We start from the raw sequence: 15,803 nt of genomic DNA, 5'->3' as shown, positions 1-15,803 counted from the left end.
GTCATCATATTTGATAATTTCCATAGATACATGGAAGACGATTGCAATGTGTTTATGGTAAATATTGTGTTACTCTGAGAATGCAGTGAGATGAAAACTTATGAATGACAATATTCATTTTAAATATTTTCAGGGAGGGAAGGACAAAGGGAGGTTTGTTCTGGTAGTCAAAAATATGTTATGGCTAAAATATGAACATACTGTTCTTTATGGAATCTCTCTCAGAGCTCAGCAGTGACAAAGGTATTTTACAGGAAGCAGTGAGGTAACCCAGCAATAAAATCCCTGCATTTTCAGCACATTCTGCTCTGCTCCAGGGTACTGTTGACTCAGTCTCATCTGCACTGAGTTATAGTCACAGCTAGCTCTGTTACTGAGCTGCTGTGTGATGTTGGGCAAATCACTTCACCGCTCTGTGCCTCAGTTTCCCCATTGTAAAGTTGAGATTATGATATATACCCTCTTTTGTTAAGCACTTTCATATCTTCGCATGAAAACTACTACACAAGGGCTAACTATTATTATTCCTCTGGCTAAGAATTTGCCTTCCTTCATTCTCCTGATTCAGTGGAATGCAAGGACAGTGGGCCATAGAGAAAAACAGAGATTATATTGGGTATGTGATGAGTTCCCCCCCCAGAGTGCGACCTGGAACTGGGATATCATTGCACCCTCTCACCCACCAGCCTGGGCTCCCTCTCGCACTGTGCTGCTGTGACAAGTTGCAAAGCCCTCCAAGCTTGCACTGTCACCAGCATTCACACCGGTAAGGATACAGCCAGCTGCAGTCACATGGAGGCTCTGTAACCACCAACCTCCCAGCCTAGGAACCCAGAGCAGCACTGTCCTTCCCTGGTCAAATCTGGCCAGTATATAGGTTTAACACCCAGTCCGCCTATCCCTCAATATGAAGAGGACCATTCACACTTGTGGTAACTAAGCAGAGATTTTCCCCAGACACCTTAGTCCATTGGTGGGAAACTTGTGGCCCACCAGGGTAATCCGCTGGCGGACTGCCAGATAGTTTGTTTACATTTGCATGGCCACTCACAGATTCTGATGGCCATGGTTCATATATCCTAATTACACAACAGTGGTGAAAATTGGGGCGCCATGGTGTCAAAGATTTGTATGGAAACAACACATAGATTTACATACAGATATATTCATTATAGATTCAGTAGTTCTTTTACTTTTACGGAGTTGTGTATGCAGCACAGAATTTATAACTGACTTTACATTTCCTTCTATTAATTACTGATTTCTCAACAAAACAAAATAATGTCAAATTCTACATTTTGGGCCTGATCCAATCCCAGAGAAGTCAATGTCATATGTCCAACAGACTTCAGTGAGCCTTGAATCAGGCCCTTTATGTCAAAAAACTCACAGCAACACAGCACATACAAAGTACAGTTAATGACAAATTACTATAATCGGATATTGTTTTAAAATTATAAATTGGTTTAGAGCAATTTCTATAAAAATCTACTTCCATAAAATTTAACAGGACCTAAATCAGTAGAAGTGCTCCACAGACAAAAAGCCAAACTCCTTGATCTAAACTGTGTGACTCAGACCCACTGTGTAAGATTGGATCCAAACTAGAACCCTGGATCCAAAGTCCTTGGATTTTTAGGAACTCTGGATTACAATATAATAGGCAAAGCCCAGCTCTATTTTGAGTTTGATTATCCTGTTTCTATGCATGTATCATCTTTTGTATCTAAAGTTATGAATATTGACTATGTACCAGTATTTCAAATGTGTTGCTCCTAGGTTAACACCCACAAGATTGTTTACATCCAGTCTAACCAACACATTGTGGATGGACTATGCAAGTTGATGGCCCATTAGAAGACACAATAGGCAATAGAAGAAGTTTGTCCCCACCTGGTGAGCCTTCTTATAGACGGTTTAGCTAAAATATGGATAATGGTTGCTCCTATGAGTCATCAAAGCATGCAAGGGTATGTGACTAGCTCATGCGACCCTCCACTCCATCCTGTGCCTGTAATTTTCCACAAACTAAGACTGAGAGCATTCCCTCCACATGGGAAAAGGTACAAAAGACCCAGGAAGCATCTTCATTTTGCCTCTTTCCTTCTCTGATCTCTTGGACTATGGATTTACATTGAAAGGAGCATTCCAATCAATGGACTGAGGACCTTCCAATCTTTTCAAAGTTACCAGAGACTTTACAAGGCAGCAGACTGTAACATCGCTGTCTGCTACAAACCCAATCCAAGAACTTTGCAATGATTGTATGTATTAGATTTCCTTAACCATTTTAACTCTCTCCTCTTTCTTTTCTCTTATAAACAAACTTTTTGATATTAGATACTAAAGGATTGGCACTGGTGTAATTATTGGATAAGATCTCAGTTATATATTGGCCTAGCTGTGTGGCTGATCTTTTGAGATCAGAAGAACTTTTTGTTTGATGAAACTGGGTTTCAATAACCATTCATAAAGTCTAGTGTCTGGGTGTTGAAACAGGAGCTGCAGTTTGGACTTCTTGTTAACCGGTATGGTGAGACAGAAGTTTACTTTTCTTTCTGGATTGCTGGTATCTAATAATAGAATAACCACCAGTTTGGGGTGAGTCTGTTCTATTTCTCAGTAGTTCATCCAGAATTTGGCATCCTCAGTCGCGACTCAGGCACACTGACAAATGGGTATTTTGAGCTCTTTTAAAAAATTGCTTTAACAATGTTGCATTTAAGCGCCTCACTCCCTTTTTCATGAATAAACACCTATACCTATCTTGGCTGGCCAATACCACCATGCTGTTCCTGTTGGCTTGAATGCAAACTGCACTTAGATGGGTGTTTAGTCCCTAGGTCTTGATCTTACAAAGTGCTGGGCATCTGGCGCATATCCAGTTAAGCCTTTAAGCACATGCATATCCTCTTGACTTCAGTGGAAACAGAACTGAAATCCCTTTTCCTGCTGATGTCACTATTGCTGTAGTATTTCTTTGCCTCCTTAAGAAAAACAAATCATAATCGGAATGAGAACTCAGCATAAGTCATTTCAGAAGTGTCTCTCTTTTTCAGCTGCTCTGTAGGATTTTGAATTTGTAAAACCTTCCTGCTAGGTCTGAGGCTCAAATTTCAACTCTCTTTATATATTCACTCTTCAAAGTGAGCCTAATATGCAGGCTTACTGTGAAGAGTAAGCCTATTGGGAGGAGAGCAAACTGCTGATGAGCTTTAAACCACAGTGCTTGGCGGTGCTAAACCAGCCAGAGTACAGTTTACTGCAACTCTATTAACAAACATGACACTATGCTTTTCTTAATCAATCTATTTTTTCATCTCTTTCTTCTCTCCCTCCTTCCTCTCCCACTCAGCTGCACCCATTTATTCTCTGCCACTATTTCTCTGCTTGTGGAGGGTGCCTTATACTTAGGGAGAGATATTAAATAAAGTCAGCAAGACACTAACTGTGTGCCCACATGAATATGGAACTTTCTCATGAAATTTAATTAATGGTTTGAATTATTGATTTCTTGCTTGGCTAAACTAATTTCTCCACAATCACTGGTAAAACTAATACTTTATAATTAGAGGATGAGATACGTAATGGAGATTGGTCTCATCAAATAATCATGCCGCTCAGTTTGAAAGATATTAAAGTAATGTGTTTCCCACCTAACGGGTGACAAAGAGATCATTTAGAATAATACATTTCTCATTTGCAGTTGTTCCATTATGTGAATAATTACTTCCAGAATCTCCCCATGCACATGAAATGAACAACAGCTCTCTTTCCACGTAATCAAACAATGTATAGATAATCTTAAACTGAAGCTCCAACAGCAAGCTTTATAAAGCATCTTATTCTGAAGCTTTCGTTTCTAATTGAGAGGTCACTATTTTTCCTGTTCCCCCACATTCAGTCTTATCTGAAAAGTAACTTCTTTCCCCCTGTTGTTGTTATTGCAGATTTACACTCCTATGCTGGTTTCTTGACCCACTGTCTCATCCTGATTTAGTGTCAGATCAAGGTACAGCTCTCAGACGAAAATAAAGCAACAGGAGATATGTTTCTGCCAGGTCTACCATGTGACCCCCATTCTGACTGGTGCATCTCAGCACTGCCATAAACCAGATAAATGAAATTGATAACGATAAAGGGTCTGCCTTAATCTATATCCTTTTATTTGTAGTCATAAACTAAATCCTGCCTTCATATACAACCTCACAAACCCACTAACATCAGCAAGGTTGCATAGGTGTAAACTGAGATTTGGCTTATAACTACAGTACATGCCTGAAGCATGGTTTATGACAGACATTCCCTAACATCCAGTATCCTACATGAATTTAATTGATTCAAATGATAAAATCCTGGCTCCATTGAAGTCATTGGCAAAACTCCCATTGACTTCAGTGGAGACAGGGTATCATGCACAGATTTCAAAGCCAGGAGAACAATCTGAGTATGTTTTCTGCCATCCTGCATAACACAGAGTTGTAGAATTTGACTGAGTAATTCTTGTATCAAGCCCATAAATGGAGATTTAACTATGGCATATCTTTCAGAAAGGCACCTGGACCTAAAGACATCAAGTGATGGAGAGCCCACCACTTTGCTTGGTAAATTGGAGAGCTGGTTAAAAAGTGGTAACAAAAAAGTGGCAATTAAAAAAAAATGAAATAATTTTCATTCCACATTGTAGGTTTAAAAAAGGAACAGTCTTTCACTTATTCACATTTCATTAATTTATGTCTATTTATTTATTCTTTCATACAGCTCTTTGGTTTTCATTTCTTCCCTTTTCCATTTTACCACTGGAAAGCAGGATGAGGGGAGAAAAGAAAAAAAACAAAAATAATAAAAAATATTCTTAATTATTGATAAAAAACACACATTTTCAAAGAGAAAAATATAGTTCAAAAAAATTTCAGCCAGCTCTACTAAGCTGTTCCAATAGTTAATTGGACTGTTAACAATTAGAAAGTTCTTTCCAGTTTTATTTTGTCTAGCTTTGTCTGAGTTTAATCAGAATCTGGTAACAAAGTCATGTTCTAGGACAGTGAGTCAAATCCTGCTCACTATACTCCTATGAGTCACTGCATCAGGACTATTCCTAGGTGAAGAAGGTGAAGAAGATTTTGCACAAAAAATTAAAATACACTCAATACGTTTAACCAACTGCGGCAGCCTTTAGAAGAACAGTGTTATCATCTTGGATAGCCATGTGCTGAATTTGAATTCAATAGTGACTTGAATAAGATTACTCTTGGGAAATCTATGGCTTTTTGACCTAATAAAGCAGGTCAAAAATGTGATCATCCAATTATAATAGTCATATGCAGCTATATTAATAGATATGCAGTATAATTAGACAAAGCACTATAGTAAATCAAATTACAGTACTAGATTTTTCAATTTTTTACCCTTCCAAAAGCAGACATTACATTTATAATTAAAAATCTGGAGATAGCTAATGAGAAGAAGTGAATTATCTTTGATAAATTAACCACTAGATCAAGTATCAAGTTTTTGATAACACGAACTCATTGCTTTCCTTTTTTAATTAGCATCACCACAGACAGCTTGGCTGCATTAGGTTTGCCATATTATGCACTGTAATACTACGGTGATGGGTGGCAGCGTAAAACCCTAAGATAAAGTAGGTTTTATCATGTCTTCTATAGTCAATTGGAGGTTCGTTCAACACACATTAGAATTAATGGGAGTCTCCAATGACTTCAATAAGCATTGGATCTGACTCCATAGTAGTGACAAATATGGATGGTGTTCTACTAGGAGGGAGAATCTCAGATTCATTCCTGAATTTTGGCAGCCATTTCTGTACAATTTTTATCAAACTTCTCCCGTTCGAAAACCTTCATTCCCAATATTTGGGTCTGGCAGTAGGGACAACAGTCAAGAGATTTACCACTTTGTAGTTCAGACACAAGGTCAATGTGTTCAGCTGAAAGTTTGCCTCATACTTGGGACAGAAAATTTGTGATTAAAGAGTTTTATTGTTTTTAAAAACCAATTACATGTAAATTTACCGACTAAAAAATGTTGGGGTCAGGGACTGGATAGGAAAGTAAGGAGGAGACAGAAAGGAAAAGAGATGCAGTAAGTAAATGGCTAACTAGGTATTACATAGTTGTGACTTGATTCTGATCTCAATTACATAGGTATAAACTAAGGGCAACTCCAATGAAGTAAAAGTTAATTAATTGTGTTTGTGATGGTCTGCATCTCCATGTTCACCCATTTTACAGAATTATGATACATTTTGAACAAATGAGGTATCATTTGCCCTGTAAGGTATCATTTGAAAACTCATAATTTGCTTACCATGACTGTCCTGGTAAAATATCTGTGGCAACATTGTACGTAAAATTATAAGATTCTACTTTATGGTATTACTAAGGCATGTTCTATCTCTGGGGAGAGGCTGAAAACCAGTTCCTCAGAGACAAAAGGCTAGCTGATGCCTCAGCCAGGTGTTGGCATAATCAAATTAATCTTCACCTGGGTAAGTGGTGAGGATGATGGTAAGACGGTATAGATGAAAAATCTACATTTTGACAGCTTGGAGTTCCTATCCACACAGACCTTCAGTCTCCTGAACCTCAGTTGGAGATAATTCTCAAAGAAGAGAAAGAATTATAAGAAGGGAGAGTAAGACCGAAATTATTTCCTCGCTTTCTCTCATGCCCACGGCATCCACAAAACTTGAAGAACAAAGCAAGTGGCATTGGATTGGGGGAGGTATCCCGACTGAAAGAAGTTCAGCTAGTAAGGCTGCTGAAATATGTGGTGAGAGAGACCTTTGCTTTGAATTCTCTCTAGGTTGAGAAGTAAGGCAGTAGTTGCATTTTACTTTCATTTTTCTTTTAATCAGTTCTGAGTTTTATGCCTCATTACTTAGGTTATATCTACACTACACAGCTTTTGGTGACATGGCTGTATCACTTCAGCAGTGCTACTAAAAGGCGTGCAGAGTAGCCTCTGTTTGTCAGCTCTCCTGCCGAAAACAAAACTTCAACCCTCAACAAGCAGCATTTGTGTTGTTGGCAGGAGAGCACTCCTGCCGACTATGCACTGTTCACACTGGCAGTCGTCATGGCAAAACTTTTGTCTTTCAGGAGAAAGGGGTTAACACCTCTGAGAGACAAAAGTTTTGTTGTTCAATTGCCAGCGTAGACATGGATATAAGGCTATTCTTTTGTAGGTAATATATTTGTTTTATGGTTTTATTTAAACCAATGTGTTTGAATTGATATGTTTGGGAAACCCCACTTGGCATAAAAGGATTTGTGAATATCATTTTCTGTTAATAAAATGATGGACTTTATATGAACCTGAATTGTCCAAGAGAGATCTGGGCAGTACAAGATGCACATGTCTGGGGAAAGTCTGGGACTGGGAGTTTGCTGCTGTTTTTCCACAGTGTAATTGAAGAGTGGCTGGCTATAACACTTATACAATATAAATTGGGAGTAATTTACATGCTGGAGGCTGTGTGTGAGCAGACCAGGACTGGTAGCTCTCACAGCAAAGCAGGGTAAGAGGCACCCCAGGTTGGAGATTTCAGGGGACACAGCTGTTCATAAGTCCAGATTTCACCCTGAGTATATCACAGTGTTAAACTAATATGAGATCTAAAGCAGACCCTTAATATTATATTTAGCCTGTTTCATTCATTAAAGGTACCATATTCTAGCTACCTGACACAGATGTCAGCTTCAACCTCTGTCTTTTCCTTCTCCTACTCCCATCTCTGTTCTTTCTTTGCGATGCCTCCATCTATGGACTGAGCTCTCAGACCTGGTTCACTAATCTTGAGCCAGCAAAGCGCTTAAGCACATGCTCAACTTTAAGCACATAAGTATTCCAATTGAACTGGGGCATGAATTTCAGTTCACTAAGTGCCTGGCACAATGCTGCAGCTCCCACTCACATTTTGGACTCTCAGTTGCTGTTTCAATGTGTTTGCTGTCAGATGGCATTGTAAAACAATTACAGGAAAGTTATGTACATATATTGTGATCAAAAGTGCTTTGGATTCATTTATATATTGTAAACAAAATGCATAACATGCTGCACATTGTCAGCTATAAAGTGGCCCACCTTAGAGAGAACAAATATATTTCTCCCCACTAGCCACTTAAGCAAAAGCCTAAGAAAACAGATAAGCTTTACTCTCTACCTTGTCAGTCAGTATAGCGAAGCAAATTCCAGAGCTACCACTAGTCTCAGGGTACCAGATCCTTAGGATTTATTAAATAGCTACTTTGACTTCAAAGGAGAAGAATTGATGTAGACCAGCTGAAGATCTAGCACCAGATCTTCAACATTAGGAACTGTTATCAAGAGTGTTCCAACTGATCTCAGACATCACAACATTGAATAGGAAGGGTGCTCATCTACCAGGCACAGAGGACTGAAACCCATTTAATTATTTATATATCAAAATCAAAACCAACCAATAACTTCCATAGACCTCAGAGGACAGGTTTAATGTACTTCCTACAGCTGGTTCTACTAGGTCAGCAGGTAGCTTGGATCTTCACTAGCTATAGCTTTTGGGGTGGGGGAAAGAGTTACCCAAGGTAGAGTGCATTGTAGTAGTTCAGTCTTGAGGTCACAAACAGTAGGGATAACTGGTGAAGTCAGAAAGTATTGGTCCTGCTTACGCTGAAAGCTGATTTTTGTCCATTGCTATTTCAAAGTGATAGTCTGGTAAATAAAGGTACAGGCTATTCTTTAAATGCTGTCAAAACATTCAAGGTTGATTATTTTATATAAACAAAATCCTCCAAGGAATCCAAATGCACATAATGTTTTCAGTTACTATATGCATTATATCTGCCATGGGTATCAAGTACACCTATATAATGTCATGTTACTAGCAAAATCCCTGGCTGCCAATATTTGAAGGAGTAAGCTGTACCCCACCAGAGTATAAAAGTGGGCTACCCCCACACATTGCTGTGACTCTGTAACACCCCTTACTACAGATTTTCCTAAATATTACAATTTCTCTCTAAAAAGCCAGCCATTAGCTCCAAAGAATGAGTAGCAGAAATTATAATGTTCTCTACAGAGCATCATTTACCAAGTGAGATGGTGTTACATAGAAAAGAAAGAAGCACCAGAATTGATATTATTTGTGATAGTTACTCTACCTAGAGTAAAAATCTACTGAGGCCAGAGGAGATGATTTGTTTGTTTATTTGTTTGTTTGCTACACATTTTAAAGTAAAATGGATCAATGGTTCTAGAGTTAGAGGAAAGCAAAAACGTTTTACTGGTTGAAAGCTTAAGGAGTGTCTATCATTTTAAAGCAATATATGAATCCAAATCAGCTTAGTTTCAAGTTTTGAAATTAGAATATCTGTATCTGATGTATATGTAAATTAAGGTGCCTTTGCAGTGACAGAGTGATATAAAGACGCTTGAGTGTAAATGAGAATAAAAGAGATGTCTTCTCAAGAAAGGGTCTAATGGCTTTTGTTGTTTTTTGTTTGCTTGTTTCTGTTTTATTTTTAAGAGATGCTGAGTGAAACATCCTCTCCACAAACACAGCACACTAAATTGCCAAACATTGTTTCTGACATGACAACATTTTTTTGCCAAATGGAAACAATGTTATGATTATTTGAGAATGATGGAAAAAAAATAATGCAACAGTTTCATGTTTTCTAATAGGAGGGTTAAACATTGACTTCTAAGGTGTTGCATGAAAGTGTCTGAGGGCAAAATTTGGCCTAATTCAGAAAGATTCATTAATTACCACAAAATCAGGTATTTGCAAGAAATATATTCAAATAAAGTTAATGCTTATGTAGGTATGATACACATTGCACTGGTGACTGAACTTTTGTTTATCCATTTCATTCTTGTGACATGATGACCTTTCCTAATATGATGGAAAATAGAAGTCCACCATTCTTTTAATGTCATTGCCTCAGTTACTTCAGAGCTGTCTGATGCACTGCAAAACATAATAGGCATGGAGGCAGATCACACATCATATTGTGTGCAGAACTGAAATGATTTTAAGGGCTCAATTTTGCCACCCAACTCTTAGTAGTAGTATTTGTTATTTGTATTATTATCGCACCTAAGCGTCTAACTCATGGACCTGGTGAGTAGCTTACTTTGCAAGTAGTCCCAATGGGATCAAATGAATAAGGCTGAAAGCATCAAGCCCTGCATTATATTTCTGCTTGACAGTAATCGCTATAAACATACATGTCATTCTTTAGGAATGGAGGGCACAATTATACCCTTATGCAGTTCATACATGGTACTAAAATAAAAAAGTCATCTGTTTTCATGATTTTATATTTTTGTCCATTTTTTCCTTTGCAACTTCTTGCCCAGCGGTTCACAAATTAATTCCCACTTTAATTCCCAACCAGACCAGGCTTTGGCATTGTTATGTTAAAAATCAGATCATGTCAAGCTGAAGATCTGACAGTTACTGACTCGGTGAAAGCTTTCATTCAAAATAATTTAATATCAACTAGCAGGTATCCTGTCTGGCTGTTGGCAGGTTTTTAACTGACTGCTAGATTATATACATTCTTTACTTTTTAACTAGCAGATATCTAATTGTTGCTGTTGCACACAGTCAATACATGTCTTGCTGCTGACACTGATATGACAATCTGAGTAGTACTGCAGTTCTCTTATTATGTGAATCACTAGCTGTAAAGTAACCCACATACAATAAAAAGTAGATATTGCTGATAGACTTTCTGGAAATTGACAAACTTTTTTTTGAGTACAACGTGCTATTCTATTGTATATTAATATGGAATAGCTGGACAGCCATAGATCCAACCTCCCTGCTGGCAAAAGGACTAGAAACATCTGTTTCCGTTGGGAGGTGGTGTCCTCTCCAGGATGGCTAAAGGAAGCTGCTTACAGGCACCAACCCATTCATGCTAGGCAGATGCATATACACTAATTAAGTTTTCTAAGGAGAAGGGGTTCTATAGATGTGTTCATCCTGTAGGGTTTTGTTGCTGACTTTTGTTGACTTGCAGGGCTTTCTTTTGAGTTCTGAATTTTATCTAGGATAGTTATTACCTTTAATAGCACCCAAAAAGTAGGAGACTTCAAAAAATCCTTGGCAGATGCATAGCTGTTTGAAATTCTAATTTCAAATAAGGTTTCAATACTATGCAGGAAGGATTTGTAGGGAACAGTTTATCCAGGGTAGATGATCAGTTTTCTACCCCCTCTCTAATCAATTTGGAACCTGATGATACCTTCCTGAAAACTATTCTGCCTGTAGGCTACTCTGCAGAAACCCAGTTGGATCCCTAGGACTTTAGCATATGGTTGAGATTATTAAACTGGAAACATCATCTGAGGAAAATACTTTATTATGCAGAAATTTAGAGATCACAGAAAATCAAATGAAAGCTAAATAAATATGGATTCTCATGGTTAAAGCGTGAACTGAGGGATCAGAACCTATGAAAGGACTTGCTATAATTGTCAGTAAATTGAATTTATTTTTTTGACCCTTGGCTACATATTCAAAAAAGTACATAGAATCGCTTGTGCTCTCTATCCTTTCTCCCTCACGCACTCATACTGGGAAAAAATGGAGGTCAACAAAACAACATCTCTCCCCAACACAAGAGTTTGGGGAGGGTTGGTAGTGCCATTGCTGACTTTTTGTTTGTTTGTTTGCATTGTGAGGTTTCCCTGTGGGGCTCCGATTTGTGAGGTATGCACAGGAGATAGAGACATAGGAATTGCCATACTGGATCAGACCCAAGGTCTGTGTAGCCCAATATTCTGCCTCGACCATAGTCAGAATCAGACGCTTCAACAGAAGATATAAGACTACCCTAGTAGGTAGATATAAGATCTACTCCCTATTTTAGGTCTCATCCATTTCTAATAGTAAGAGATTGTTTTATGGCTTGAAACGTAGTTTAATATCTCTTCCAAAATGTTTATAATTAATTATAACTCTGGATGTTCTGGATGTTCATATAAGCAGCAAGATTAAATAAGGATTGGATTCATCTCTGACCTCAATGAATTCCTGTGGAAAGAGTTCTGCAACCAAATTATACATTGAGTGAAAAAGTATTTCATAGACTCACAGTCTTTAAGGCCAAAAGGGATCATCTTGTTCATCTAGTCTGACCTTTTGCACATTGCAAGCCACAGAAACTCACACTCCTGTAATAGACTTAACCTCTGGCTGAGTTACTGAAGTCCTCAAATCATGATTTAAAGACTTCAAGTTATAGGAAGTCCACCATTTACCCTAGTTTAAACTTGCAAGTGATCATGCTGCAAAAGAAGGCAAAAAACAAAACAAAACAAAAACAAAACCACAGAGTCTCTGCCAATCTGACCTGGTGGAAAATTCCTGCCTGATCCCAACTATGGTGATGAGTTCTAGCTGAGCATGTTGGTAAGACCCACCATTCAGACACCTAGGAAAGAATTCCCTGGAGTAACTCAGAGGCTTCTATACTTAGTGTTCCATCTCTGGCCATTGAGAGTATCTGCTACTAGCAGTTGCAGATGGATCACATTGTAGGCAATAATACCACCCCCTACATAAACTTCTCAAGCTCAAGTCTGACTTATCAAACCTGCCCTTTTCCTGGTTTTGAGTTTGCCATCTTTTAATTTCATTGAATATCCCCTTGTTATTGTGTTACAAGACAGGAAGAACAGAAGGTTCCTGATCTACCTTCCCAATACCATTTATTACTTGAAGTTTCCTATGTGTGTTGTGCAACCTAACATATCCTTCCAGGAAAACCCAAGCAGACAAAAAGAGCTCCAGAAGGACTTTCAGAAATAAACTGTTAATAAATTTATCAACAATGATCCCATAACCCACAAAAAGTATTGTGCTCTTTTCTGAGGGTGCACCAGGTCTTACTCTGTCTGAACTGCCACCCACCCCTAACCTTAACTCCTCTGGTTAACACTTCAGATTTTCTTTTTTTTTTTCCTATTTCCCTATATTGCACTGTATTGAAGATGTATATGTATAGTATATTCTGTAAAGAGGACTAGCAAGAGGAGAAAGAGAGATTTACACAAGTTTTACATTACTGACTTCAATAGTTGCTCCTTATTTACTCTCATTAAATAAAAGGAAAATCAAAGCTTGTTATAGTTAATGTGCCCTCTTTACCCGTTCTGTTTTTGTCCCCATAACATAATTTTCCTTTCTCCTCTTTCCTATGATTTTGAAAAATACCATGTGTATATTTACAGTAACTCACAGTCTGCACAGTCTCAACTCTAATGTATCCCCTTGCCTTTTGCATTTGTCATCCTCTCGCTTAACATTTAAGGAAGAAAATAATTTCTACTGTCAACATTGCCATCTATCCAAAATGTCTGCACACTGAAGAGACCAATCATGTCAAGAAAGACTATAATTAAAAAAAAAAAAAGATGGGAAGGGGGAAAATGGATTTTTGCCTGTTTAGGTAGTATTGTAACATTATGTTCTCTTTAGTTTTCTAGATAACGTAACTACTTCTATAATTCCATAGGCAGCAATTTGGTCTCACAGTGTTCAAGGGTTTTTTAACAGTATAATTTTTTTTTTGGTGGTTGATGCCTTTTTCTTCTTTTTCTCTTAATCTTTTGGGGGAGATTGTGGCTGGTATTAGTTTGGTTTTAGCTTTAGCATTTTGTGTGAGTTTAATCAGAAGTTTTACTATAACACTGCCTACAGTGATGAATCATACTTTGGGATGAATGGGAAAAGGGCACTGGGAAATATTTGTACATTTGATTTGTACAACAGAATTCAATCATTTGCTTTCGATAAAAATGTGTTTTAAAAGGCCAATTTCAATTTTGCTTATTAAATTGAAGATTTCTCAGGCTTGACGTTCCATTATATAAAAGTTTGCCTCAAGAGTTGAGATGAGGGGCCTCAAGTTGCTGGTTGTAATCCTAGATCTGGAGCTTCCCAGCTTTGGCATAAGTTAGAAGTGCTCCTGTCTGGCTTTAACTTATACCACTATTATACGGTCCTGCAGGGACCTTCCAACACTGGAGGGGTAAGTGTAGCTATTTCATTCTTTATGCCAATGGAAGGTTCCACTATGTCAGGAGAATTCACTGTGGACCCTCTCTGGGTGATTTTGTACACCACACAAAGTGGCCTTAGTGGACAGGAAAATCCAACATATTTTATTTAGATTTTACATAGTTACACATACTACTTTAGTTATTCGTCAATAGAAAATAGAGCTTGTGAAAGGGTCTGGCACTTAGAAAATGAAGTCCCTTATTTATCTTCATTTCATGTAACTTACTAAGGAATAAAGGCTACAAATATGTATTTAGCAGCAGAGTTAGTAATGCTGAAACTCTGATAACATATTTTACTTTTTTTTTTTTTTTTAAGACCATGTAAATATAGAGCACTCAGACACACAAAAAATACATCAAGGTAAAATTGACAAAGCACATTTTAAAAAAGTTAGTGAACGGTGGTTTGAAATTGTTATTGATAATATGGCACTACATGATCTCCAGCTCAGATCTGTTTATTATTGACTTGTCATGAGGTAGAAGAATATTAGTTTGTTAGTAACACAGAACGTCTGATTGAGCTCATCAAGTCCTGAGCCATTTAGCATCTATGCACCTCATATTTGTTATATCCTAATATCAAACACATTGACACAAAATAGGGTTTTTAAAAGTGAACTGAAAGCCGATCTGTTTGATTGAGCTTTTAATTAAATGGAAGTTAATTTGACAAGTATTGTGCAGCACAGTGGGATGCTTGTATGTTGGCAGTTATGTAACAGTGATTTGCTTTGTATATTGGATTTTTATTGAAAAAGCCCTGTTATTCATTCCTATTGATGAATCAGTGCGGACAGCAAGAAACTGAACAAAGATCCGAGGGAGCAAAACCAGTTTATTGGCACTGCCAGTAAAAAGTGGCAGTGGCTTTTCATCTTTTATTTACATTTGAACTTGTAACGTTTGTATCCTTTTTTTAATGTGCACATAAAATGGCTACTTGTAAGTCATTTCTTAAAAAAAAAACACCCTTTGAGCATTTGATGACTCTTGTGATTATAGATTTAAAGAGATAATGATCATTACTTTAAGCACAAATTTAACAGTTGTATTGCTCTAGTTAGGCCCCCAGGCAGGACGGGCTTAAGTCCATCCATATTCAAGAAAGCACTTGAGCACCTTTTAACTTTAACCAGTCTTTGTCTCATTCACGTCAATGGGATCTAAGTGTAAGTCTCTACTCTTACTTTCCTGAACTGAGGCCTTACATCTCCAAGAATTTATATTTATAATTATTGGCACAGGAGGTGGAAGGACATACAGCATTGTGTCATTCTCCCATCTCGTTTGCTCAAGGAAAAATCCTAAGAATCTAAAGCTTGATAATTTTCTCATAATACGTTGTACACTTACTGAATATTAAAAATAAATCACAATTAAAATACTTGTCCCCCTGGAGAACACACATTTACCAACTTCTAAGTTAGCTAAATTAGCTCACTAAGATGTCTTGTTACAGTTTTGGTTTGTGGACAGCAAAGGCAGGACTAGCAAATGTATGGAGCAGTCCCATAGAAACCAAGAAAATGAATGTTTCTACAGAGATTAGATTTTGACTGGCCCTTGTGCAGGGATACAATTTTCCTTCCTTGGTGCTCACTATGTAAAGATCAGGGAGTGCAAGGACTACGCTTTCCAGGACAAGCAGGAAATGGAGCTATGGTGTCTCCACACTGGGTCTAGGGAAGAGAACAGTCTGCTAAAGAGAATGCATC

This window comes from Gopherus evgoodei, chromosome 2 (assembly GCF_007399415.2).
Source record: "Gopherus evgoodei ecotype Sinaloan lineage chromosome 2, rGopEvg1_v1.p, whole genome shotgun sequence".
NCBI classification, from domain to species: Eukaryota; Metazoa; Chordata; order Testudines; family Testudinidae; genus Gopherus; species Gopherus evgoodei.
The sequence above is the reverse complement of the archived record's forward strand: the minus strand, read 5'-3'. Positions refer to the sequence as shown.